General features: G+C 41.6%; 1 protein-coding gene across 3 annotated transcripts in view; it reads right to left on the bottom strand.

Annotated features, from left to right (window-relative positions):
* Positions 1–19136, bottom strand: part of USP9X (ubiquitin specific peptidase 9 X-linked) — a 96649-nt gene extending 77513 nt beyond the window's left edge. For 2 of the 3 annotated variants that reach the window (XM_068179729.1, XM_068179728.1), the window contains exon 1: positions 18495–19136. The gene's annotated coding sequence lies outside the window, so the exon portion shown is untranslated. The remainder of the gene's footprint in view (positions 1–18494) is intronic. The other variant, XM_068179727.1, reaches the window with a different exon arrangement.
* Between the last annotated feature and the right edge of the window lie 6834 nt (positions 19137–25970).

Below are 25970 nucleotides of genomic sequence, written 5' to 3' on the forward strand. Positions count from 1 at the left end.
ACAACCATACAGCAATTTATTTACAGAATGATGTTCCCATGAAACGGGAGCTCGTGGATGTGCTTCATCACAAGTGGGATGTGTACTGCAAAAAAGCTTAACAGCAGCAATACAAATTTAGGGTTTAAAGGTATCACTGATTTGTTTCATAAAGGACTCTAGGAACTGCCTTCTTAAAACCATAATAAGTACTGACTCATCACAAGGATTATGATGTGATTCTAGTTTAAAAATTCTAGATTTCTACCCTTTCCTTTTATTTCAACCAGAATGACTTTTCAACTAGAAACACCTCCCCAAATCTGTAACACTGACCTAATTCAGTAGTTACAACATATAGACACCCCCACACATTTTCCATTTTCTTTCCTCCCTGTGCCTTGTATCTTTCAGGAAGGAGGAAATTATTTACATAATCAGAATAGAGAACTGGAGGTCGCGGCATTTCACTCATTAACACTGACATGCAGTGAAAGTGAAATGCATTCAATGATTAATGCAAAACCTGTCATTAGGCTACTACTCAGTAGAGCAAGAAGCATCTGACTTTCAACATTTTAAAAAACCTGATAAGCAGCAATCAGAAAATGTTATCTCAAATAGCATATATTACCAAAAAAACCCCTTCAAATTCCTTCTCCTCCTAAAGAAGTGACTGTATAGGAGACATAGTCAAGTGCATCAGATTCCAACATTAATTCAAAGCAATAAATGTCTTAATCGTACAGTACAAGACAGAATTTGAGTAACTGTGATGGTTACAAACTAAAACTATTCCTACTAAAAAAGAGGTTACTTCAAGTAACCTTTTTTTGTGATCGTTCCACATAATACACCTGAAATTAAGTCCTTTGGCAGCATGAGCTTCTGGAACATTGAGAACATGCATGTAAACATACAATTCTATTTGCCCTCAAATTCAGATAACAAAATAAAGGGTAATTGCCCTGAAATATACTTCAGCTCTTTCAGGATTCCTTTCTTTTTCATTTCAAAACTTGGTGCTGGGACTAAGCTCAGCTAAGAAACATCTACTTAACAGTATCCAACTTCACCTTGTACAAGATGCTCCTACATGCAGCACTCACATGAGTTTAAGCAAGCAGTAAGAGCACAGAAAGAGAACTTCCAAACTTGAAGCCCAAGAAATTGTAATCAAAACAAACTGTATTCAAGCCAAGGATTGGGCTCTGCACATCAAGGCAACAAAGCCGATACGCTCAAAACATACTAACTTCTTTCATAGCATCACAGAATGGTTTAAGTTGGAAGGGACTGCAGTGATCATTCAGTTCCAACCCCCTGCCACAGACAGGACACCTTCCACTAGACCAGGCTGTTCCTTTGATCCAACCTGGCCTTGAGTACTTTCAGGGATGGGGCATCCACAACTTCTCTGGGCAACCTGCACTAGTGCTTCACTACAAGAATGAATTTCTTACTAACGTCTACTCTAAACTTACTCTCAGTTTAAAGCCATTATCCCTGTCCTGTCACTACATGCCTTTCCTGTAAGCCCCCTCTCCACACTAGGAAGGGTTCTATGGTCTCCCCAGAGCCTTCTCCAGGCTGAACAGCCCCAAGCATGTCAGTGTGTCTTCAGAGGAGAGGTGCTGCCATGTGAAATAACTTCCTAAAAGACTTAAATAAAAAACGAAACCCTTTACATCAAAGGACTGTCTTCCTTCAAAGCAGTAATTGCTGAAGGCCAGGCCCTGAAAGGGAACTGGAGAGCAGCAGTAAGCGTCCTTCTCCAAAAGACATTCACCTGACAGTAATTCTTGGGACATGTAACAGTCAGACAGCGCACCCCTGGTTACTTACAGCACATGATGCTTTTTCACAAATAATGTATTGAAAGGACAGGCCTTCAGATCACACACTTAGTTCTGGCTACCAGATGGAAAAAAGTTTCAGCTCCTGTTCTGAAGAAGTGTTTAGCTCATGTGACAGTAAACAGAGACAAATCCAAATATAGAGCAGCCAGTCAATGCCTTGCACAAAAACCCACCAAATGTTAAGACAACTGACAGAGTTCCCCTCAGGGAACTGTGGCCCTCCTGTCACGCTTTTCCACAGGTGCACATCCCAGGCTGCTGCCACAGACAAAGTGCTAAGCAAGACTGGGCCTCTCATCCTGTACAACCATTCCTCCACTCTCAGGAGCTTTCACTGGCAGTTACACTGGTTCAACTGGTATCAAAATACATCTTCAAGGATATTCAGTGTATCTCAGTGACAGAAGGAAGGAGGGACATAAATGTACAGCCCCTAAAATTCTATTATTTAAACTACTGGTCTAAACATTTCCCAGCAATGAAGAAATTACATTCAAGGCACTGGTAAGTAGCTAAATAATATGGGGTTTTATGATGGGAGATGAAAATTGTAGTTGTGACAGTAAAAACCCAGACTTTTCAAGAACAGAATCCAGTAAATATAAAAAGCACTAGTAAATGCACACACTGGAACCTAAGTAAAGCAAACTTACTAAATGACTTCTATCTAGTAAATGCAAAAATCTATCTTAAAATGCTTAAATGTTTTGAACCATGACTTTCACTTATTAGAAAGCCCTTTTCTTGAATTCCCAATGAACATGCAAAGAACTGGGTAAGACTTCCTTTTACCTTGTATTAACAGAACGAGCTACAACAGGAAATACCTTCAAAATTAAAACAACAAAAAATATCAAACAACTTCAGAACATAACTTGTTCCAGTCAGACCCAATTCACAGAGTTATATTTTTTCCAATTATGGTACGGTTTATTTATGAACGAAACTGTCCTTCTGCAACCCAATAAACGTGTTCTTGGCAATAGAGACAATTAGGATTGAGCTGATACTTCAGGTCCAACTGCAAACCCAGTCCTTTTCAGGCAGCCACAGAACAGTTCAGGCAAGGACAAGGAATATATTCACAGCTGGTTATCTATCATCTGTGGAGTAATTGTTATTGTATTGTTACATCTGTCACTACTTCAAGAAAATAGTATGTCTCAAGTTTGCACTGAAGACTGATTAAATGCTCTTGGTCCCTTACTTCTGATTGCTAAATCCATAGTTTGGTCCTGGATTCATCCAATTCAAAAATGGATGTGACAGCTACACCTCTGCAAGCCATGGAGCAAAGTTCATCATCCAATGCACTTGAGCACAAAACTGTCCCAGTGTTCTGGGAAAGCATTTGGCATCCTCCCTTTTCACTTGCACAAAGAACACTTTTACTGAATATGTTACTCTTTTACCATTTGTGCTTCAGAAGTTCTGTTTAAAGATGGCTTCTCTGTAGGTACATTACTTTTAATTAAAAGTGTATCTATATACAGGTGATAGTGGTATCAGCTTTTCTCAGCTCTGTGTGCTTATTCAAGCAGTCAAATGTTTCTTGCAGCACAAGCTAAAAGACCTGCAAAACACACATTTTAGATGTATTGGCTCTGTTCTTGAAGTCCACAGCTTAAAAGCTCCCAGCTCCAAATAATGCCTTACCGTATTTATAATTTGGGGCTTCAGAACCAAGGAGGAGATGCCACATCATGTGGAGGAAATGCTGTACCTCTTCTCAAAAGCTGGAGGAAAAGGTAGGTTCTCCTGCTCTTCCTGATTTTGTTTGTGTGTGTGATTGGCAGTTCTGATTTTTTTGAAAGGAAAGTGCCAGTTAAAAGTGCAGTTTATGTAGTTCTTGACTGCTGACTTCTCAGTTCTTTTTCTTCTCTGGTAAGCCCAAAAGTCAAAGAGAATAGAAATAGCAATCTTAAAAAGACATCATTATTCCCTAACTGCAAGGGAGTAGATAAATAGTTGCAAACCCCAGAAGAGCCAGGTTACCTTGGCAATGGATGGTCTCTCATGTTCTGTAATGGGCTTCAGATATTTGATTCATCCCACTGCACTCTCATCTCACTGGGGCAGCAAATTGGTGTGGAGGGAGAACTTCTTGGCTACTTTTTTTTTTTTTTCTAGATGTAAAAGGCTGTAATTCATAAGTTTCTTAACAGTTCTGTGACCAAAATTATATGTTTTTATTAAAAAACAGTGCTAAGATTCATTCTTGCTACAAACATACAATTGTGGTGTTCACAGGCAGTTGCTTTTGTAAAACAACTGTGCTTTCTGTCATGTTCACCAATATATACAAAGTTTTCTGTATGCGCTCTTTTCTAGGCAAATGACTTGACACTTGGCTGTACTAGTGCACATATTATTGTGCAAAGCTTACCAGATAACTCACATTACTCTGTGATGTGTTCTCACTGTTTGTCACCCCGTTCATTTGGGTGCCATGTGCAATATTTATTAGTAATTTTATAGTTTTATCTATGTAATTGGTAATAAATTAACAGTATGAAATTGTGAATTGATAGGTGAAGGGTTTGGCTAGGAATGTGTTCCTGTTTGTTAAAATCATGTTGATAATTCTGGTTTCACACAGTAAAGGTTCATTTTTTTTAACTCTTAATTTTTTTTCCTGTAAATTTAATCAGACAAGTGTGTTACAATGCAGGAACAACTGAAATCCAGGTAGTCTCTTAACATCTTTTGATTCTTCTCCTCTGCTCTGCTCTGGTGAGACTCCACTTAGGAATGCTGTATACAGTTCTGGCGTCCCCAATACAAGGACATGGAAGTGTTGAAACAAGTCCAGAGGACGCCACAAAGTTGCTAAGAGCAGTGGAGCACCTCCCTAACAAAGACAGGCTGAGGAAGTGGGGCTGGTCAGCCTGGAGAAGAGAAGGTTGAGTGGAGACCTCACAGCAACTTTCCAATATCTGAAGGGGGTCTACAGGGAAACTGGAGAGCAACTTTTCATCAGGAATGGCAGTGACAGGAAAAGGCGTAATGGGCACAACCTGAGAGGGGGGAAATTTAGGTTAAATATTACGAAGAAATTTTTCAGTTTGAGGATGGTGAGACACTGGAACACACTGCCCATGGAGGTTGTGGATGCCCAACCCTGGCAGTGCTCAAGGCTCCTTTCTCCTTTCATCATCAAATGCTTGGACTTTTAACTTGCTAAAAACACTGGGGTTTGTATCCAATACTGTGAGGGTAGTGGTGAAGCCACTGATAGTACTTCTGCTCTGCAATTTATGCAGGAAGGTTTTGCTGTTATTTTAGGTTGCATTAGATTCTATAATGTCTCTCTAAGTCAGGTCCTACTGTTAACTAGAGAAGAACATGGGTCCTGTAAATTCCAAAAGATATCCACAGAATATCTCACTTCTTTTTGTGAATGGGGCACAAACCCTTCATAATTGTTAAGAACTTTTGTATCCTAGCTCTAGCAGAGGATAAACAGGAGATAAACCTCTGAAACTTCCTTGGATGTTCCATTATGCTTTTGCTGCAGGGCTCACAAAGAAAGTTCAGATTTTTTTTAAAAACACAATTTCGTAGGCAGGATTGATGAAGCTAAAATCATGAGGTATCTACTTCCTCCTTCTATCACAGCAATATTTAAGAAGAGAATTCTTTTGTTCATCTGCATGGGACCTCCAATGATCATGTAGCCCAACTGCCTCAGGATTACAGATATTACTAACTGCTGACAAAAATCTAAAAAAGTTAATTAGAAAAAGCTTAAATCAAAGCACTCCCTTTGAGGTACTAGAGCCATTTAATAGTGTTCACAACTCCAATTCTTCCTATGGAACAGAGTAAAAAATAAAGTAACTCTTCAACATTCCATGCTTGGAAGACAGTGCCAAACCATACCGAGGTCCAAATCCTCACTCATATTCAGTGCCATCCCTAGGCTTGGTTTCTTCCTGAGATACATAAACACATTGCAGATTCTGTAATTTCTGATTAAATTCATGCATTTTACGATGCAAATGGTATGTGCTGAATGACTTTTGCTACCTTCATGCTTTCTCAAGTATCTGAAGGGAAGGATAATGGCATCTTGCAGATTTGTCCCACTTGCAGCTTTAAAACATGGCCTTATTTATAGTATGTATACTGCACTTAAGGCTTTGCAAAACTCAGGACTGTAAATATTTGAAATGTTGGCTGAAGTCATTCAGCCAGTAAATTAGGGATATTACTACAACATTATTTTTACATGATACTTGTGCACTGTTTCTTAAACCCTGCTTATGCACAGCTCCGTGTCACCGTGGTGTGCAGCACCCGATGCCAGCACTGCAATTGGACTGTAAAGATTCTGGTAGAAAAGTGGAGTTTAAAACTGGCCTGCAAAAATAAGGCTCAGCCCTTCTGGCTCCCTTCATGTTCCCTATGGAAAACATAATGGCTTCTCTAAACTATGTTAAATACTGTACTAATGAAAATCAGTTAATTAATAGTAGTCGTTACATCTAATATTCTGTGACATTATCAACACATTATGGAAATTTTCACACAATGTATAAAACCAACACAACTTCACAACTTACTGCTTGGTTAATTGTAAATAATTAAAGCACGATACAGCACCTAACACAGGTATTTAAGCTGGAAGCAGATTTCATTCTTGAATCATGACAAAAACAACTTTGTGAAATGTGAAACTTTGAGATATTTTTAAATGCTTTAAATTCAAATATCTAAGCATTCCTGTTACTGTACTAGCTTTAATTTCACTTTTTTTAAAACTCTGCTTTTCATGTAATGTTTAATCAGCACAAACTAAGCAGAAGTACCCAAACTCTACCATTATCATTGTCAAGTGTAATTCAAATATCCCTAATACAGAAGAAAGTGGCACCAGCATTAAAATTCATGTTTCAATAAGCTTCTTCACAACTATTTAATAAACTTAGCCAAACTTCCAACTAGCTTCAAAGTACCAACTGCCTACTCAGCCTGGCGGTTTTTATACTGTTCCATGCCAGATAACTGCAAGTAAACATTTTGACATTTTCTGCTGCCTTACAACCATTTCAGTCAGAAGATGCTTAGCCTGAGAAATCAAGCTTGCACAAGCTTCCTAGAGGTGTTACAAGATGATAGCTCATGTCTTTTAATATTGTCTGCCTTAAACGTGCTCCATTCCAACCTAACTCATACAAGCCCATCTTCCTAGGCAGACTGAATGCCCCAGAAATTCCTGAAAACTATGTACCTGCTCCAGAGAACTTATGCAACAACTCCCCTTAAAAATCTTGGCCTCTCTATAGGGAAGCAAGAAGTGGCAACAGAACAGCAGCTTTGTCTTCTGTCTTCATGTTCCTTTTGCCAACACAAAAGGCTGTAGATTGATATAAATGCAAAAAGATACATAGCAGAGGAGGTTGGAAAGGAGCAAGAAGCCCCTAGAAAGTACACTAAGAACAAAGCAGCATTGGAAATAAGAGAATTATTTCCACTACGTTCACTCTCCACCACAGAACCAAGAAGTGACACCACTGTCCCAGAAACACAGTATTCCTGTATCCATAAAGCCTATTGAAAAGCATGTCTTAACCATCTTTACTGAGAAATGCAGGAGAAAATAATCATCTATTATCACATCCTAAGGGCTGAGGATGGGTTTAAGAATTCTGTTGCAGCTATCTGAAAACCAGAAAGTCATTCAAAAAAACCACAACCCACCACACACAAAATAAAAAAAAAATCCACAACACACACTGCTGCTGTTCTCCCTGCACTGAAATAACCCCATAAACTGCCAATCCCATAAACCCCCTTGCTAATGAGCCCTCCCTTCAATCACAAAACAGCTTACAAAGATCCCACTTCTGAGCTGAGCCTACCAACAGGCCCAGAGAGACAAGAGGAACATTGGACCTATTCTTCTCAGGGACAGTGCTTAAACCAGCACCACGGTGAGTGACAGAACTCCCATAAGGTGGATTTGCCACCACAGCGCGTGCGTGGATCTATTCACTTCTACTGTCGGAATCTCAGTGTGCAACAGCAATCTCATCCCCCAGTACAAGTATTATATCCCGGTAAATTTTAGAAAATAAGTCTCATTGTATTTCTGCATGTGGAGAAGCCTTCACCCAGTGTAAATCCTCTCAGTCCGTTTGAAATCAGGGAAGTCTCCACTGCGACAAGAAGGGAAGAAAGGCAATCCTGCTGGCTTCCATCTTAACCACTTTTTCACCACTATGGGATTAGCCCTTGCATCACCACATCACCAGCCAGATCAAGAAGCCAAGCTGGCTGAAAGGTAACTGGAGGACAGCAATAAAATCATTTTACTTTTCAGCTACATCATATGCCATATGAACACTAACAATGCAGGAGGAAACAGGAAGAACACATAACCATGAATAGAACCAACTCTTTCAGCATGACTGCAAATCTCTCATGACAACACAGAAAAGTCATAAAGAGCAAAATTCTTCCCAAGCATAATGGGTATCACAGGAAAATGCACACAGAGAAAGCTGTTTAGCAGGTGATAAATGCCAAGAATGTCAGTCCACCAACAGCACAAGTTCAGTCATAAAAGAAATATCAAGCAGCCACAGCAAATAATGCCAAGTACAAGAAGTCTGAGAAGGTGAAGGCAACAAACTGTCCTGGAAATTATGATAAAGCCAGTGGAATACTCAGCAGATTGCAATGAGTCAGGAAAATTATTTGGCAGTAATACTTTGAATAATCTCACTACAAGCAGACAACTTAATGATGAAGCCACAGCAGGTAACACAGAAGTTGTAAAACACAGAAGGTGGCAAAACTTTTACTTCTGATGACAAGAGGGGAAAAAAAAAAAAAGCCAGAGCTATGAAACTGCAAGCAAAACTCTACAATTCAAACATTACCTGGAAACTCAGGTAAAAACCAAAATAGAACTAGAGATGACAGAGCATGAATAGCTGAGTACAACAGCTACATCCACTGTGACAGTCAACGTCTTAAGACTTTTTCACAAGTTTTCATTTTGCATGAGACAGACACAACATGCTCTCTGCATTTGTCAAAGGCTGAATTTGTAATTTTTCTCCTATCTAATTGGAATTTTCAGAGTAATCTGGTTTCCACTGTAATTTCATTTCCATTGACCTAAGTCCCCTGGGTAAACAGTAATCAACTGAGCCACCAGGAAGAAAAATTGTCTGTACCTTATTTGTCACAGAAGTTTAATGATGTTTTATAAGGAAAGAAATAGAACTTCAGAAATAAAAGGGAAATCTCTGGCTTATAAGACAGCTATATAGAACTCCCCAAAGTTAATTCTGTGTCTTGTTCAAAAACATTGCTGGAGAACACACCGGCCTTTTTCAGATTCACCTTTTCATCCTCCTCTCATTCTTGGTATTGAGAGAAAGAGAAAGCTGAAAAAGAGTGAGGAGGAACAACAGACACTTAAGCCAACAAAACTGTGTAACACCTGAATATCTAACAAAAATCCACTGAAAAGCTATGACAGGAGGTAGGTCTGAAGTTCACAGCCTCTGTGTCACAGTTCTTCATCTACAACACAAAGACAACACAAGCTTTTTGATTCATGTTTGGGTAATGTACAGGATGAGAATGGAAAGAACCTAAAGAACCTATCAAGGTTATTAACAGAGGAATAATTCTACTCAGTATTTAGACTGATGTCACACATGCATTTACAGAAAGAATTTCACAGATAAAATACTGAATGACAATCCAATTCCATCTGAGTCAAGGATCCAAGGGGAGGAAGAGCTCCTGATTAAGGGGTGGGGGGGGGGAGGGAAACACCAGTTTAATGACAAGCTTCATTCTCTTACTTCCCCATTTTCCATGTTTATATAAACTTAGAGGGACCTGAAGTTCAAGACCAAGTGCAAGCTCCTACGTGTGGGTCAGAGCAACCCCAAACACAAGTACAGGCCAGGTAAAGGATGGAATGAGAGCAGCTTTGAGGAGAAGGACTTGGGGGTGCTGGGGGACAGGAAGCACAACATAACCCAGGCAATGAGCACTCACAGCCCAGGAAGCCAAACGTGTCCTGGGCTGCATTCAAAGGTGGGTGGGCAGCAGGGCAAAGGAGGGGATTCTGTTCCCTACTCTGCTTTGGTGACATCCCACCGTCAGTGCTGTGTCCAGCCCTGGGGTCCCCAGCACAAGGAAGATATGGACCTGTTGGAGCAGGTCCAGAGGAGATCAGGAAAAGGACCAGAGGGCCAGAGTAACTCTACCATAAAGACAGGCTGAGAGAGCTGGGGTTGCTCAACCTGGAGAAGAGAAGGCTCTGGGGAGACATTAAAGCACTTTCCAGTACATAAAGGGGGCTTCAAAAAAAGCTGCAGAGGGACTTTCTGACAAGGGCATGTAGAGACAGGACAAATGGCTTCAGGCTGGAAAAGGGTAGGTTTAGACGAGGGGCTAGGAACAAAATCTTTACTGTGAAGGTGGCGAAGCACTCCAACATGTTGCCCATTGTTGTGGATGTCACATTGTTGGAAGTGTTCAAGGCCAGGTTGGATCACAGGATCCATTTACTATCCCCCTAAAAGGTTCTTAAATGATTATAAAATGCTTATATAGACCATGATTCATAATTTTTTCCCAAGGTTCTTTGCATCATTTGTTTTTCACCACACACAATTTTAAAGTAACTTCACTAAGCCATCTGACAATTTGACTAAAAGATGAATAATGGACGCATTTTAAAAAATAAGCTTTTAGTTCTGTTGAGAAATCCACTCTGAAATACAAACCCCATGTCCTGATGAAATAATATGAAGAAAACAAACTTTTCACTTCCATTTATCAAGAATCTGTGCAAGAACAAGGCACCTCAAACATCAACCTCATATTTACAAATGCAGCAAGGCAAAGAATAAACTCCGCTGACTATATGCACCCTGTGACAAGCTGCTGTCTGTAATGCAGACACTTTGTTATTCACAGCTAGAAAGTGTCTCCAAAGTATACCCCCAGCATCACCACTTCTGGGGAAACAGAACATCAGCTATTCAGTAGAGACAAGACAACCCTCCTTGAAAGCAGATTACTAACACCTGACCAAACTGGCAAGTAGAAGCAAACTACAAAGATTTTAACAATATTTTCTTATTAAGAGAAAATCATCACAAAAATCATTAAAATAGCTTAAGAGAAAACAAACACTTCAGCAGGCTATGTAAGAAGCAAAGTTTTTTTATACCTACAGAAATGTATCCCCAAAGGAATTTCTTCACAATTCCTATCAAAGGAAAAATCATTGCAACTGAACTGTTTAAATGTCAACATGGTTGTTCAGGCTTCTCCCCTCCCACTTCCATTTCTGGAAGGAAGTTCTAAGACAAGAATTTAAATTGATGAAACACACTAGAGAAACTGATTATGTCAAATACATGAAATAAAGAATTCTAGTGGACAACTGCAATTTAGAACTTAAGTGACATACAATGATAAACTCACATTTAAAGCAAATTTTGCTGTTAGATTAACTGAAAATAGAACTACAGGGTTAGTCTTCATTTTAAGCATAAACTACTGCTTATTTATTGTATTTTCACACCCACAAAGAACTGCAGTGACTCCTCAACACTACCAAATCCTCAAAGTGTGTTTCAGGTGTGGCACAGCGTAAGCACATGCCTGAGAGCACAAAGCAGGAGAGAGTCTGATCCTCTGCTCTCAACTGTTGAGTTACTCACTGCTGGCCTGCATGAGTCCATAACATGCACAACACCTCAGCCTTCAAGGTGATATCTGTATCTGGGTAAATGTGACACAAAGAGTGCATCGAGTATCAGAACTACTTCATCTTCAGAAAAAAATGATCTTCTGAAGTACCATCTAAGGATCAACCAACACAGCGCAGTGGAACCTCCAAATTAAATTCTTATATTGGCTCTCACTTGCCAACAATGAAACTAAACTAACCACTGTCTCCTCCTCCAGCTGCCTCCAGGCAACATATCCTGAGTTCTAGGGGTCCTAAATATTCATACCATCAGGAAAGTGATAGAAAATAAAAGGAACATTCATGACAGGATGAATTACCAAACCCTCCTTCATCTAGTCAAAAATCTCAGAAGGGTGCAGATAAGTGGAAAATTCCAGCCATACACCTGCTAACCAGAGGCTGGGACTGAGTGGGGTTTTTTCATAACACATTAGCTTACAGCAAGGTTTCACTAGCACTGAACTCACTGATCATCACTCAACCAATGGGTGCTGCATCCATTCAAAAAAACAACAACAAAAACCCCTCGTTTTTCCAATCAAAAAAAAAAAAAAAAAAAGCTTCCCAAATGGCACAAAGGGAATTCATGTTTTCAGCTGCATCTTCACTAGACATGTGACAAACTGTCAACCACAGCAACCTGGCTGAACTGCTACAAGAACACACACTGTACGAATTTTCACAGTGTTCCTGCCTAATTACCAAAACTATCACAAAGACATCCTGGCACAGCAAGAGAAGTGTAAAGCACTTCAGAAATCTGACATTACCACCTCACCTAAGAAAAAAAGTCAGTACATCATCCTAGAAAAAGTCCCACTGTATGAGTGTCTGTACACATGTGTCTATATACACACACACCACTATAAGTATTCAAGGAAAAGCACCTGGGATTTTAAGGTCCCACTGTGGTTAATAAAACACTGTCTGAAAGACAGGTCAACACACATAGAGAGCTGTGCAAATCTGCAACCTGAAACTGTAGAACCAGCCACTTGAGTTATATCTTCAACCTCCAGAGGATTTATGTCACAATTCAAGAGTAAAAAAAAGGAAATCCTCACAGCTAAAGGATTCAGGAAAACACATTCAAAGAAAACATCAGAAATTATCAAACAATTAATATTCTAATTCCAAATCAGAAATCCACAAAGCCTAAAATATAGTTTAAACTATATTTTAATGTTTTGGCTTATCAAAATTTCAGTATTACATCAACATATTTACTTAAAAATTAAGTTAAACATCTTTCTCATTTAACTTTCAAACTCATGAACTTGTCCTGTTGAAATGTACTAAAAAACACACTGAAGTACTTTATTGCTAAAGCAACAGAAAAACATAAACCATAAACAACTCAAGGCTCATTTACCAAGATGCCAGTATGTTTTGACAACAATGTTCATTCCTATCTTATATTTGAAAAGATACTTTTCTTCACCCCACTGTCAAATTTATTTCTGGACAAGAAAACTGAAGTTCCACCCACAGCCAACACAGGCCTGTCCCCACTGTCCCACAGCACAGTGACAGCATTGACACCCTCCTCCAACCAAAAAAGCCTCTCTGGTAACAGAGAGATCGTAACTGACACACATCACTACTGATTTTTCTTACTGAACACATTTCGAAACAAACCTTTATTCCTTCTTTCACCATTTCATGTTGCTACAGCTAAGACAAACCAAACCTTTTCCTCTTCCCACACCCAGTCCTGCTGAAGCTGAGAAAAAGCTAAGCAACAGTTAAATTACTTAAGGACTGAACCCTATGGAATTTGGAACATGCATTTTTCTGTCATTTCATGTGCCATTTGACTGTTACAAAAATGTGCTACTTGTCTTAAAGGTTCTTCTAGGAACAATTTTCTATTACTTGAGTTTTGGGTATTTTACATGAAAGCTTAATGAAAAGACAGCCCTGAAATTCCCTCCACATATTTTTCATTACTTTGAAGCTGTCATTTGAACACTTCTGTTAAAAAAAAGAAGTCTTTTGCAATTTGTAACAGAGAGGATATGAGGAAACTCATGCAACAAGGATGTCTTGCCTTCCACACAGTCTTGAATCCTAGCTGAAAAACACAATTTGGAAAAAAAAGCACATCTCTAAGGAATGATGCAATGTGGAATTCCCCTCTTCTGAGTAAATCCACAGCTAAATGCCAACTACCAAACAGTAGGACTTGCTGAAATGTCCATGCAAAGTTTTAAGTGCAAGAAAATCACATTTTTCTGTTAGCAGTTACATGCGTAAGGAAAACAAAGTCACTAAACAGGGTTACTTAGTGGTTTTGTAAGCAGATCAAGGATGCTACAAATAAAAGCTTCCCACAGTAACATTCCTGCTAGTTACCCATTACTTCCAAAGCATCTTCAATCTGACTTCATGAAAAAGAGTTGATAATACCAGCTTTCAAAATACACCTAGATCTTAAATCTACATCCCATGGACCTCTTTCAGAGCTGTACTGACACAAAGTCAACCAAAAGCAAGTAATCACTCTCACAGTCAAGAGTAACTAAACCTTTAAGAAAATCATGTATCAACAATGTTCTTTTAAAAAGCAAGCCTGGGAACATACCTATATCCCAGTGGTTTTTATTTCAAGCATTGTAATTTTTATTTGAAAACATGTCAGCAACTAGCAACCAAAAAGCCTTCATAACAAGCAGAATGAATTCAACTCTCAAATAAAATGAGCAACTAATGGTTTCTTATAAAACAAAGCAAATACTAGAAAATTCACAACAGAAAATGTAGAAGAATCTGGTTGTTCAGCTCCCTCAAGAAAAAAAAAAAAAAAACAACCACCAAAAACCGAAAAAGAAGCACAAAGATTTAATACTAGGTCACAACTGGCTACATTAAGACCTTATTTACTTTCCTCCCATCCTCTACAGTGAGGAGAGTTATTAACAGCTCTCCTGCAATGTTACCAACACCCCATTTTAAATTACTTTACCAACCCAGATCTACAGAACATGCTCAACACCAAGGGGCAGAGGTGGGCACTGTAACGTATCAGAAAGGCAGCAGTTGACATCTTGAGGGTGCAAGGTAATGACACAACAGTTTTCTGCCATGTCTATCTACTGAAGACTCTACACAAAACATCTAGATCCCCAAGTGTAGAGGAAATCTCTGTTAACCGTATTCTCAAGTCATGTTCTAGCCTTAAGCAAAAGAGAACCGGCCAATACAGCATAACTGTTCTAAAAAGGGAACTCATAATGAATTACGGCCTTCATAATAAGCGTGTGAGAACTCTCAGATGTTCCTACATTAGTAGGAGAAAAAAACCAAGATTTAATACCTGGGAAAAAGTCACAGTGTTTTTCTAACACAGAATCTGAAGTAGCTCAAACTTCCCAGATAGAAAAATTCGAGTCTCCCTGCATGCAACTATGTGCTAATAGAAGACTTTCTTGGACTCTGCTCTGGAATATCAGAACAACGCTCAGTTATGTTAAAAAATAAAGGTAATGTTGTGTATTTACAGATCACAGATAACATGTGTGATATGAGACAGACTTATAGGAACAGCACACAATGCTGCCAGCTTTGCAAAAGACAAGGACTACAAAGAAAGACTACCAAGCTGTGTTCCCAAAACATACCCTGAAGTACAGCTTTAAACTTGGAATTCTGACTTTAAACAGAGGTGATATGGACAATAAAACTGGGTTTTATTTATTTAAGCTACACAGAGGATGAAGACACATCCATGTAAGAAAAATTTGGGATACCTGCACAAGAGAATCCACATCCAGATTCCTATTAATGCTCACACCCAGCAAACAACTGCCTACAGCACACAAAAGCCTACACATTTACAACTTTTCAAATTAACACAAAATCCAGCAAAGTTTCTTACATCTTCACACTGGTCTCTGCAAGTGCTGGATAAGCAAGGCTCTTGTGATTACAAGAGAAAGAATTAAAGTAAGTACTATAGTTTCAAGGGTTTTGCAGGGTTTGGATTGCCTTTTAAAAAAATAAAATCCTGCTTTAAGTTAAAAACAGAAAGAGACACCTTTGATTCATTTATTTCACAAATGAGGCTATCTTGATCTGGATGTTTTCAAAATATACCTACTTTTGATCTCTTAGAACAGATAAAATAGTATTTCTTTAAAAAAAAGGTGAGTAAATACATACACACATAACATATATATTTATATACACGTATACAGATATATCTCTACACTCAGAGTACTGCCTAACACAAAGGTACTTTCCATTCAAATATCTGAAATAAGTTATGAACTTGTCTAAACCAGAGCAGGAATGGCAGAAATATTTTCCATGGAATTTAATATATTTTCAATACACACCTGACAAAAACAGAATTTCAAAGCCATTTAAAAATAAATTGTTCAAACTAATAAATAAATTAATTCCTATCCACTCTTACCCAAGGCTGTATTCACACTGGAAGGTCCTAAACTAATTTTAATTTCAAATATAAGATGTCTTCGAGCAAAGGTACTACAGGTGCCTTTATTTTCTCAGAAGTCTATTTAATTCTGCAAAACAGACATTAATCACTATTTTTGTTTATTTTGAGTCTCTCATCTACGAATTTCAGCATATTAATAAAATGCATAAACCTAAAAGTGTGCCTTTAGAACACAGAGTAGTTGCACTGGTCTGAGCACAAAGGCACCACCACAATGTCGGAAATAAAATGTTTATGTAAGGGTGACAGTGTTCCACAGAGATGGAAAACAGTTTTGCTACCACTATCTTTATTGATTACCACCTCCAGATGCAGTCTTCCTGTCAATTCCATGGGCAGAGAAATTGCCACAAAGGCAAATTCTGCAAGGCATGAAGCAACAGCCAGGCAAGATTAAGACAGAAGCTTCTCAAAAGAAACACCCTGAAGACAAACTACACAGAAGAAAAGTACAAGACCCCCTGGAGAGAGAAAAGTTACTATGATACAATCTTACATTTATTTCTAGTTAACTCCCTCCCCATAAACATGATGATAAATTGAGTTTCTTCCACTGCAGCTTTATGATTATGTTTTTGGGTTTTGTACACAGCTATCATTAAGCATCACTGTTGTCCGGTGTATTGCAACAGAATAATCAATACATGTATTCTGTATGCCTCCCTGAAATTCCTGGTATCAGCTACTGTAGTTTGTTGATTCAAAGAATAAACATTACTTCAACTCCAAGAATTAAAAGCACTGTTTTAGAAAACAAAACACAAAAAAAGCCCAAACAAACCAACTCCCTCATGTATGACTTGGGTTGTGCTGAAATAAATATGCAACTTTATCAGCAACATTTTTGGTGGGGAGGCCTGACAATTTCTCAAGTAAAATATGAAAAAAAAAATCCCAGGTACAATATGAATAATAAAGTTAGCTGTCTACAGCTTTCACTCACCCCTAACTCCAACTAGGGACACTGTTTCTATTCCATAATCAATAAAGGTCAATCCCCCAAACACCTATCAATAGCCCCTTCCTAAATGTAACAATTTCACCACCCATTTGTCAGGCCTCTGAGTAGCTGCTGAAAAACGCAGGTTACATGATCTGTCATAGCAAGTATTGCCACAATACACTGAAGAACGCATATCAGTATCTCAATTCAACAACTTTTTAAAAAAATACAGGCCCCAGTTCTGCAAGTAGGTCAGCAAAAGCAGGCCTTGTGCTGGCTTTGAGCCGGCGACTTCAGAGGGTCTTTGGGCTGATACAAAGGTCCGGTGATATGAACACAGCTGCAAAACTGCGAATATAAACCGAGGTGCACAGATAACATGAAAACAGCTGAGACAGACACAATATGTCTGCAGCGAGCCTGGGAGTCCTTTGAACATTTAATTAGAACAACTCTTTTCTGAAAGGTTCTTTTTTTCCTCTACAGCTGCGAGCTACTGCAAATCTTCAAAATACCTAACTGGACTTCTGAGGGAGCAAGCTGAAAATTAAATATGGCATCTTTAAAACTACCCCAACATTTCTGGATACCTCTACAAGGAAAAAAAAATCACTCAAGATCAAAATAAGTAATTTTCAAAAGCTATTCCCACTGTACACAAACAAAGCTACACAAAGTGGGACGGCACATGTTAACACAGAGGTAACCAGCACACAAAAAGCCCAACAACCCATCTAACTGGAGAAAGCCCGTTTTCTCGAGGACAATAACAGTGAGTATCTGCGGCCAAACTACACGCAACTACCTCTGCCGTACACGTCGGGCAAGGGAAGAGGACTGTCCTGCCTAAAATAAATCGCTACAGACGAGCCCTAAGACACAACTCCGAGGAGAAGCGGCGCGGTGAACTGTAGGAAACAGATGAAAAAGCCACGAACGTTTTTCGTACATGGAAGCCGGGGCGCTGGAAGCCGAGGCCAGAGGAGTGGCCTACGTGTTAACAGTGTTTACAGCGGGCGTGAACGAGCTGCTGCTGGCGGATTTCATTGAGACCGTCGGGAAAGCGCCTCGGCAGGGCCTGATTTCCAGGCGTCGCCCGGGCCTACGCGGCCCCAATCACTCCACCTCAGTAATGGCGTTCGGGCCGAAGGGAAGCGAGAGCCAGGGGAGGCGATGCCGGTGCAGCGCTGCGGGGACGCACCGGGCCCTCCTCACCGGGGGGGTCCGGCCAGAGGGGCCCCGGAGAGGCGGCCAGAGTCCCCCGAGGGCGCCGGGCGCTCCCCCCCGCCGGCAGCCGGGGATGAGGAGCCGTCAGCCATTTTCCCTCACCCTCCAAAACACGGCGGTGCGGGGCCGACACGCCGGGGCTCCGAGGGAGGCGCTGCCGCCGCCTCACGCCCCGCGGGTCCCGGGGAGCTCCGTCCTCGCCCCCAGCCGCGCCCCGGCCCGCGGAGCCCCATCCCCGGGGAGCACAAACAGCTGCCCGGCCCCGCCCGGGCACCGCTCCGCACTCACCCCCGCACCGCTTCCCCTCGTCCCGCGGCGGCTGCTGCGGCGGCCCGGAGCCCTCCTGGGCGCTGCCTCATGCCCGGCGGCCGGTGGGGCACGGTCTCATGCCAGGCCGCGGCTCTGAGGGGGCGGCTCCGCTTCCCCCGGTTCCCACTCGGCTGCGCTGCGGCGGGAAGCGGGAGGGCAAATCCGGCGCCGCTGCCCGCGCTCCGGGTGCCGGCCCTGAGCGCTTCTCTCTCTCTGGGGCGTTTTTCCTGCGTCACCAGCTGCTGCCCGGCGGCGGCGGCGGCCCTGCCTGGGCTCGGGCTGGGGCTGGGCCGGGGCCTGCGCGCTCCGCTCCGCCCCGTCCGGGCACCGGGCGCACGCGGGGGGGGTGGGCGGACGCGCGCCCGGGGCTCGGCCGGGCGGGGGCAGCGGGGCCGGGCCGGGCGGCGGGAGCTCCGGGCTCAGGGCTCGGCGGTGCGGGGGAGGCAGCGCGGAGGGAGGCGGCAGCGGCGGCGGCTCCTCGCGCTCCCGGCGGCGGCGGCGCAGCCGCGTCTGGCGGGGCCCCGTGGGCAAGATGGCGGCGCCGGCAGCGCCTTCCGCACCCGGCCCAGCGCGGCGGCGGCTCGGCCACCCGAGCGCGGCGGTGACGCGCTGCCCGTGTGCCCGGCCGGCGCCCCGGCGTGTGTCCGTGTGCGGGGCGGGGGCGGCGGTGAGGGGAAGGACGGGGACTGTGGGACACACACTCACACACACACTCACACACACGCACACGCACGGCCAGCGGCGCGCGGGCGCGCGCGAGGCCTGTTCCGCGTCAGTTGGGCGCGCGCGCGCTCTCCATTGTGGCCCGCGCCGCTCCGCCGGGCGCGCGCCGGGGCCCGGATGATGACGTCAGGGCGGTGACGATGGTGACGTCAGCGCGGCCGCCTCCCGCCGCGACGGGACCGCGGTGGGAGCGCGGTGGGAGCGCGGGCGGCGGCGGCTCCGGGACCCGGGACCCGGGTCCGGGTCCGGGTCCGTCCCTCACGGCCCGCAGAGCTGCCACCCGGCTCGGGGACACCGGCGCTTTTTAAAAGCTGAACGGAGCTTTCGTTCCTCTTGCAGGCTCCCCAGGACAGCGGTCACAGCTCCGAGCCTGGCAGCGCTCGGGATGCGTTGGGACAACGCACGCAGGGCGCGTGGGGTGACTCTTAGGGTGTCCTGCGCAGGGAGGGCTCCATGGGTCCCTTCCAGCTCCGAATAGTCTGCGATTCTTTGGTTCTTTTTCCTTTTTTGACACGTCTGCGTTTATATGGCCACAGTATGAGATCGGTAGAACCGCAGCCCGTGTGTGCTTCATAGAGCGACCGGGAGGACTGCAAGCCTGGTTTTAAAACCTGGAAAAAAGGGAAAGGATGCCTTGTGGCAGGACAGGAGTTTGGCAGATACGGCGAACTTTGACTTCAGGAATACCTGAAGTGGTGCTTAAAGTTTTGTTAGTCTGTATTCCAAGATCGAAGTCTCATTTTAACATCATTCAAGAATTCAGAGCAGGAAGTGAAAGATACGATATTGAGCTGAAAGCACTGGAGGAATTTAGGCTCCCCAGGTTGGAATTTGTTCAAGAGTTTCAGGCCAACAACCTTTACTTTAGTGCAAAATGTTTTATCTTTTGGACCACGCAGTGACAACTAAAAAAACAATTGCTCATTGCAAGAGATGGAACAACATTGGGTTGGTGTTTTTCAGTAAAAAGCTAGAGCTCAAAATCAAGCAGTGATAAGTTCTGATACTTCCTAATTTAGCAGAGTTATTAGTTTTTTTGCTGATCATTAGATGGCATTATTTGGGATGGAAATCTGAAGTATGTTGCTGCGGTAGCCCCTCAGTAAACAAAGCAAGGGATGCAGCTGCTTCATCACTGTACAAATGCAACACTTTGTTTACTGAAGGAATAGCTGTATGTGCATTTTCTTCAACAATAAAAACAAGCCATAACCATGGTGAAAGTTTGCAAGTGTAAGTCTTTCGTGTTTGGGTTAAAATACATGTAATCTTATCAAAACAGCCCTTTTATCTGTGTGATTTTCATGCTTCTGGGCGTGTTACTGTGGCGTCCCTTTTTTGTCCCTTATCAACTACTTTCTGCTTTTCCTCCTATTTCCCATTTATCCACTTTATTTTCCAAGGAGAGCATTTAAAATAGCTGCACCTACAATGCTTGTACCTTCCCTTGCTACCACAGTATTCTCCCTCAAGCCTTTCACTGTTTATGATAACATACAGAGGCATGGTGACACCTCAGACAACTGTAGTTGCCTATATTTTGGCACTTACCTTTAACAGTAAACTGCTGTGTTTGTTGATGGTCATTTTTTTTATTGTTAAGTAGACCCTTGTTTTAATGACAGGCCAAATACTGTGTTCCTTCTGAGTACCATGGCTTTTTTTGGCAGAGCCAAAGAGTGACACATCAGTGGATTTTTATAATGTGGGCAATTGTCCACCAATAAATTGACTGTCAGTTCACATAAAAGTCAGCAACAACAACAACAACAACAAAGATATGAACAGCAATTGTGGAAACAATGGTGGTACAACTTGTAGCAAGAATTCCCTCTTGTGAAGAAGCATTCCTTCAGCCAAGAGAAAGAGTGGAAGCTTTGATTTTTTTAATTGAAGCCTTATGAAGAACTGATTCCTCTACAGCTCCCCGGGACCTTTGGTGGTACTTTTCAGGTTTTAGATTCTACTTTATGTACAGTTTGCAGAAGCACAGCAATACTAGAGGAATTTTGCACTTGCATGGGGAAAAAACCAAAACTACTGTTAATATCTGACCTCCTGCCTGCTTTAAAGGTGTATTCTGGAGTGCCTTGACAGACCAGCAGCTGCTTGAAGCCGTGCTCATCAAAGGTCAGGATAGGCTGAAGCACATGGCTATTTATGGCACCAAATAAAAGAAGGTATTGGGTCTGCAATGACCCTGTCTGGTTCCTGTACCAGCAATCTGCACACGGACTTCTGGCTGGGGAACTCTTCCTCCCCAGACAAGAATCTGTGCCTGCCCCTCTTTGCTCAGGCTTCTGAGGGCATTGCTGTGGCTCACCTTGTGCTACACTCTTCTGCCTGAAAAGGTTCACACACCGCAACACTACAAATAAATGTTACCAGTTTGTCTTTGTGCAGCAGCTGTGGAAACAAAAGAATACAAGTGAGATAAATTGCTGATTAAAGAATACCCATGAGATGAAGACAGCAGTCAGTAGGAATTCACAAATCTGACTAAGTGCTCCAAATTCTGTGACAGAATTCTGGTTAATTCCCCGCTGTACACAACTGTTGGTATGATTAGAAATTGTTGGTGTGATTAGAAATGCTTTTATGACATCTTTAATTCAGTGTGAAAATGTGGGGAAGGGAAGCATTTCCCTGAAGGCTTCCCTGCTCCAGCACTGCAGCTAGCCCATCAAACAAAAAGTGAAACCAGTTGTGAACTAGCTGAAAATGAAAACCAAAACACTCTGCTGAGGGAATTACTCAGAATTTAGAAAATCTCTATGTTAATGGGTGTGTTTATGCCCAGTTCTTAAACTCTGGTTGATGCTGCACTGCTCCATGAGTAGACAAAAATGAAACTTACAATGCTGCTGATGCAGAGTAAAGCTGTGGAGTTTTGCAGTGGGGTACCAAAAGGAGGAATAACAGATGGGAGAAAGCAGAATTTTACCACAGACCCACAAAAGATCTTTTTTTTCCGGTTCAGCCCCTTGGATGCTGCATCACACATTGCCCACCAACGCTCAGAAAACAACAGGTTGTGTGACAGTACTTACTCTACATATAAATTAACATTCAAAATTAGGGAAAAAATCCCATGATAATGATGTATCAAAAAGTTGTAAAAACTCTCCTGGGGTGATGCTCTATCTCTTTCCTGTTGCAAATAAAGGTCAAGTCTAGACATTTCATTTTAGTTTCTCCTGATGTGACTGCTTTAATTACCATTCCTCACATCAGAGTAAGACTTCTCTTCATAGTAATCACTCACTTTCCATCTTTCAACTTCTGTTTTCTGATTGTAAGAGATATTAACAGTGATGGGCATAATGTCACTCTTAAAAGACTCATAGAAGCAGTTAAATCCAGTTTGTGTCACTCTTAAGACTCATAGAAGCAGTTAAATCCAGTTTGTGTCACTCTTAAGACTCATAGAAGCAGTTAAATCCAGTTTGTGCTCCATACTTACAGGTACAAAAGAATGGTTGCTTAGGCAGGAATCATAGAAATTTTATAAGAAAATGATTTTGTAGGGACCTACGGTCTCTCACATTGAGGAAAGGATGTTATCTGATTAGGAACAGTTCTTGTGATGGAGAAACATGGTGTGGCATTTTGATGTTATTCATTTAGTTGTGCACTTATGGGTTAAAAGAACATCATGAACAGAAATTCTCAGTGTGCCTACCAAATGCTCAGAAGATGTTGCAGAGACCATTTGTCAAAAAGTCTGTTTATAGGCCTAAAAGAGTATCTCGCCTATCTTTTGGGGAGGGAGCAATTCAAAATTTTTTTCCTGTCTAGTTCATTCCTAGCTGATCTGTCCTCAGATAAACCATGTGGTGTCCATGTGAGAAGCATCCGTCTCGCAGGACTTGGACAGAGTTCAAAAAATTGATTTGACAGCCATATGGTCCTCTTCATCCACATGAACCTTGAAGAAGTTTGACTTCCTTCCAGACTTAAGAGGAGAGTGAGGGAAGAAGGGAAACTGTTCTTAAAACTTGTCAATGTTGTTCCTAAATGTGCTAGATGAGGACATTGTTCAAAAAAACAGCAAGAAATTCTGTCGATTTGTGAAGTACTGCAATTTCCTCAGCTTTTCTGAAAGCCTCTCTGCACACAGAGTGTTTGGCATTGAACTGGTGGGGATTTGAGGGAGCCTGTTGTTCACAAACCCCATCCACCACACGTCATGGCCATTTTCTCCCCAGCAGGGTTTGTAAACACGAGCGTTGCTATGGGCGCAGCAGAAGGGAAGCAGCTTCTTTTCCTAGGGCTGAGCATCCTACTCCCTTCCAGCCCTGATCTCCCTTCAACCCCGAATTACATCCCTCATGTGCTGGAGTGCCTCGTTCATGTGGGATATGCTGGGTTAGGCAGGAGCTTAATTAGCTAATAGCAAGAAGGAGGAATAATAACTGAGTTGTACTTCCCTTTCCTACAGTAAGCGTTTCTTTGGCATTTCTTCCTCTTCGTCCTAAGATTTTGTAGGAATTAGTATCTCTTTGAAAGCCCTTTTTCCTCATTCAGGGTTTACTGAAACTGGCTGAAAGAATCAAGGGGAACCAACAGGCAGAGGCAGAGCCAGACAATGGGATCATGTGAAACCAGTGTCATTAAGGAACCATGAGAAGTTTCAAAACTTCGAAACAGGGTAGTCTGAAAGAAGAAGGGTTGCCACTACACATTTGGAATGGAAAAAATAAAAATACCTGTGTGATCAGAAACAATAGGGAAAAAATTATTTCAGAGTAAACCACAGATTTGGAAACAAACATGCAAACATGATTTGAACAGAAACACAGATCCATTTCACATCTTGTATCAATAGTTTTATCTGAGCTTTATAAAAATAGCTTCTGAGAAAGGCTTAAATCTAAAAATATTTACAGGAAGAAAGTTTGCAATTTTGTAAAGCTAGGGTTTTGTTTTTTTTTCATGTGACTAAAGATTTTCTTTCTTCAGTCTAAAGAGAGATTTCATACAGTAGCATGCAGACTAGTAGGATTTTGGAACCTTTAGTTATGTGCTTTCACTCCACTCTTTCATTTTTTTACTTTGTCCAGAAGTTTTTCTCAGCTATCTGTTTTATTGCCAGTTCCCTGCAAAAATAATTCCCATGGTCCAAAAAAATCATTATTTCTCTTTTGATTAAATGATATAGTAAGCAAAAGACAGTTTACATGGATGATTTGTAAGGACTGAATTTTGATAACTGCTATTGCTCTTCCATCATGTCTCTGTGACAGGCCACTTCAGAACATAATGCAGATTAACTGCATGCCATGCTGTATTTTATGTAGCCTTTCTGAGAGATTACATTAAAATATGTTGGATAAATGTGAAGTAACTCCTACTAGGACTTCTGCAGCAGTAGTGTTATTTTGGCTGGAAGGTTCCAGCAGCAATAATGTTTGAGCAATAGCTGTGTCTTTGTAGCCAGGATGGTATAAGGCAGTAAGCAAGCCAGAACTTGTAAAGAGGGTAGTATCTTCTATTAGATCTGAAAACAGGCTTGTATGCATCAAAGCTTGTCTGTTTTTACTAGACATATCAGTTGGTCTACTGAAACAATATTTAAGTAGATCTTTTATCATCCAGAGGCAATCTGCTTTTTTCAGCGCACTAGTTCTTTTCCAGTTATTTTTTTCTATGCCATTATTTTGGGAAGGTAAGTATAATTCAGAATCTAAATATGTGGAAATAACATCAACAGACAAAAGCTAAAGTTTATGCTGTAAACAGAGCATTATTTCTGTGGTTTGACTTTTTTGAATATCAAGCAAATGCTCTTTAGAAGTTCAATTGACTTGTCACTACTTCTGTAGTTTGCACTGCTTTCAGTTACAAATTGAGACCAAATGGACAAATCTGATATCTATAAGTTAATTTTCTTTTTGAAAACTAAACTACTATAGTTCTGGAGTTCTTCTGCTTTTAAACTTATTGCTGGTTATTTCCCAGGTTAAATGAGAATCAAATTTAATATCATAACATCCCTTTAATTATCTGCTTTTTCCTTGTGTTTGTACTTTTAGATGCAGATATAGTAAGACATGGTTAGACATACCTCTGTTTTTTTTAAATCTATAACAGAAAATCTTAACATATTTAACAGAAATAGAAAACAAAACAAAAATGGACAAAATAATGCATTTTAACTTCCCAGAGACTAGGTAATTATTCCTTTACTTTATGAAATGACAGGAAAAAATCTAAAGTCACCCATGTTTGTGCTCTTTTTTCCCCTCTGAAGAAGATGGACCAAATGGCCAACAGTTCTTAAGGATTTTAATTTGTGACTACACATCAATACAAAAGACTAATTCCTTATTCTTCTCAGGTGGAGAATCCAACTGAAGTCCACAGATTAATGCCTCTAATAGTATTAATTTCGCCAAGTAAAAGTAGACTTTGAAGTTTTCCTTGAACCTTAATTCGAGGAATGTTATGAGTATCAAAACCATATGGCTGAAAGACTGCGGCCGACTGCACAGCTCCGGCCTCTACTTAGTGGGCTAAATCCATCATAAGTCTGTCTCTAGTTCAAAGGACAGTGAGGCTCCTAACATGGTAAATAATACTCATTTCAGCTGTATCCATCTTGCTGGGTTGTAACCACCTACCTACAGGGCACCTCGTCAGAGGTGGCTCCCTGGCATCTCTGGGCAGACCATGGGGAAAGGCAGCACTCCCTGAGCACAGCTTGCCCCATTCCACCTTCGCCCTCCACAG

This window comes from Anomalospiza imberbis, chromosome 2 (assembly GCF_031753505.1).
Source record: "Anomalospiza imberbis isolate Cuckoo-Finch-1a 21T00152 chromosome 2, ASM3175350v1, whole genome shotgun sequence".
NCBI classification, from domain to species: Eukaryota; Metazoa; Chordata; class Aves; order Passeriformes; family Viduidae; genus Anomalospiza; species Anomalospiza imberbis.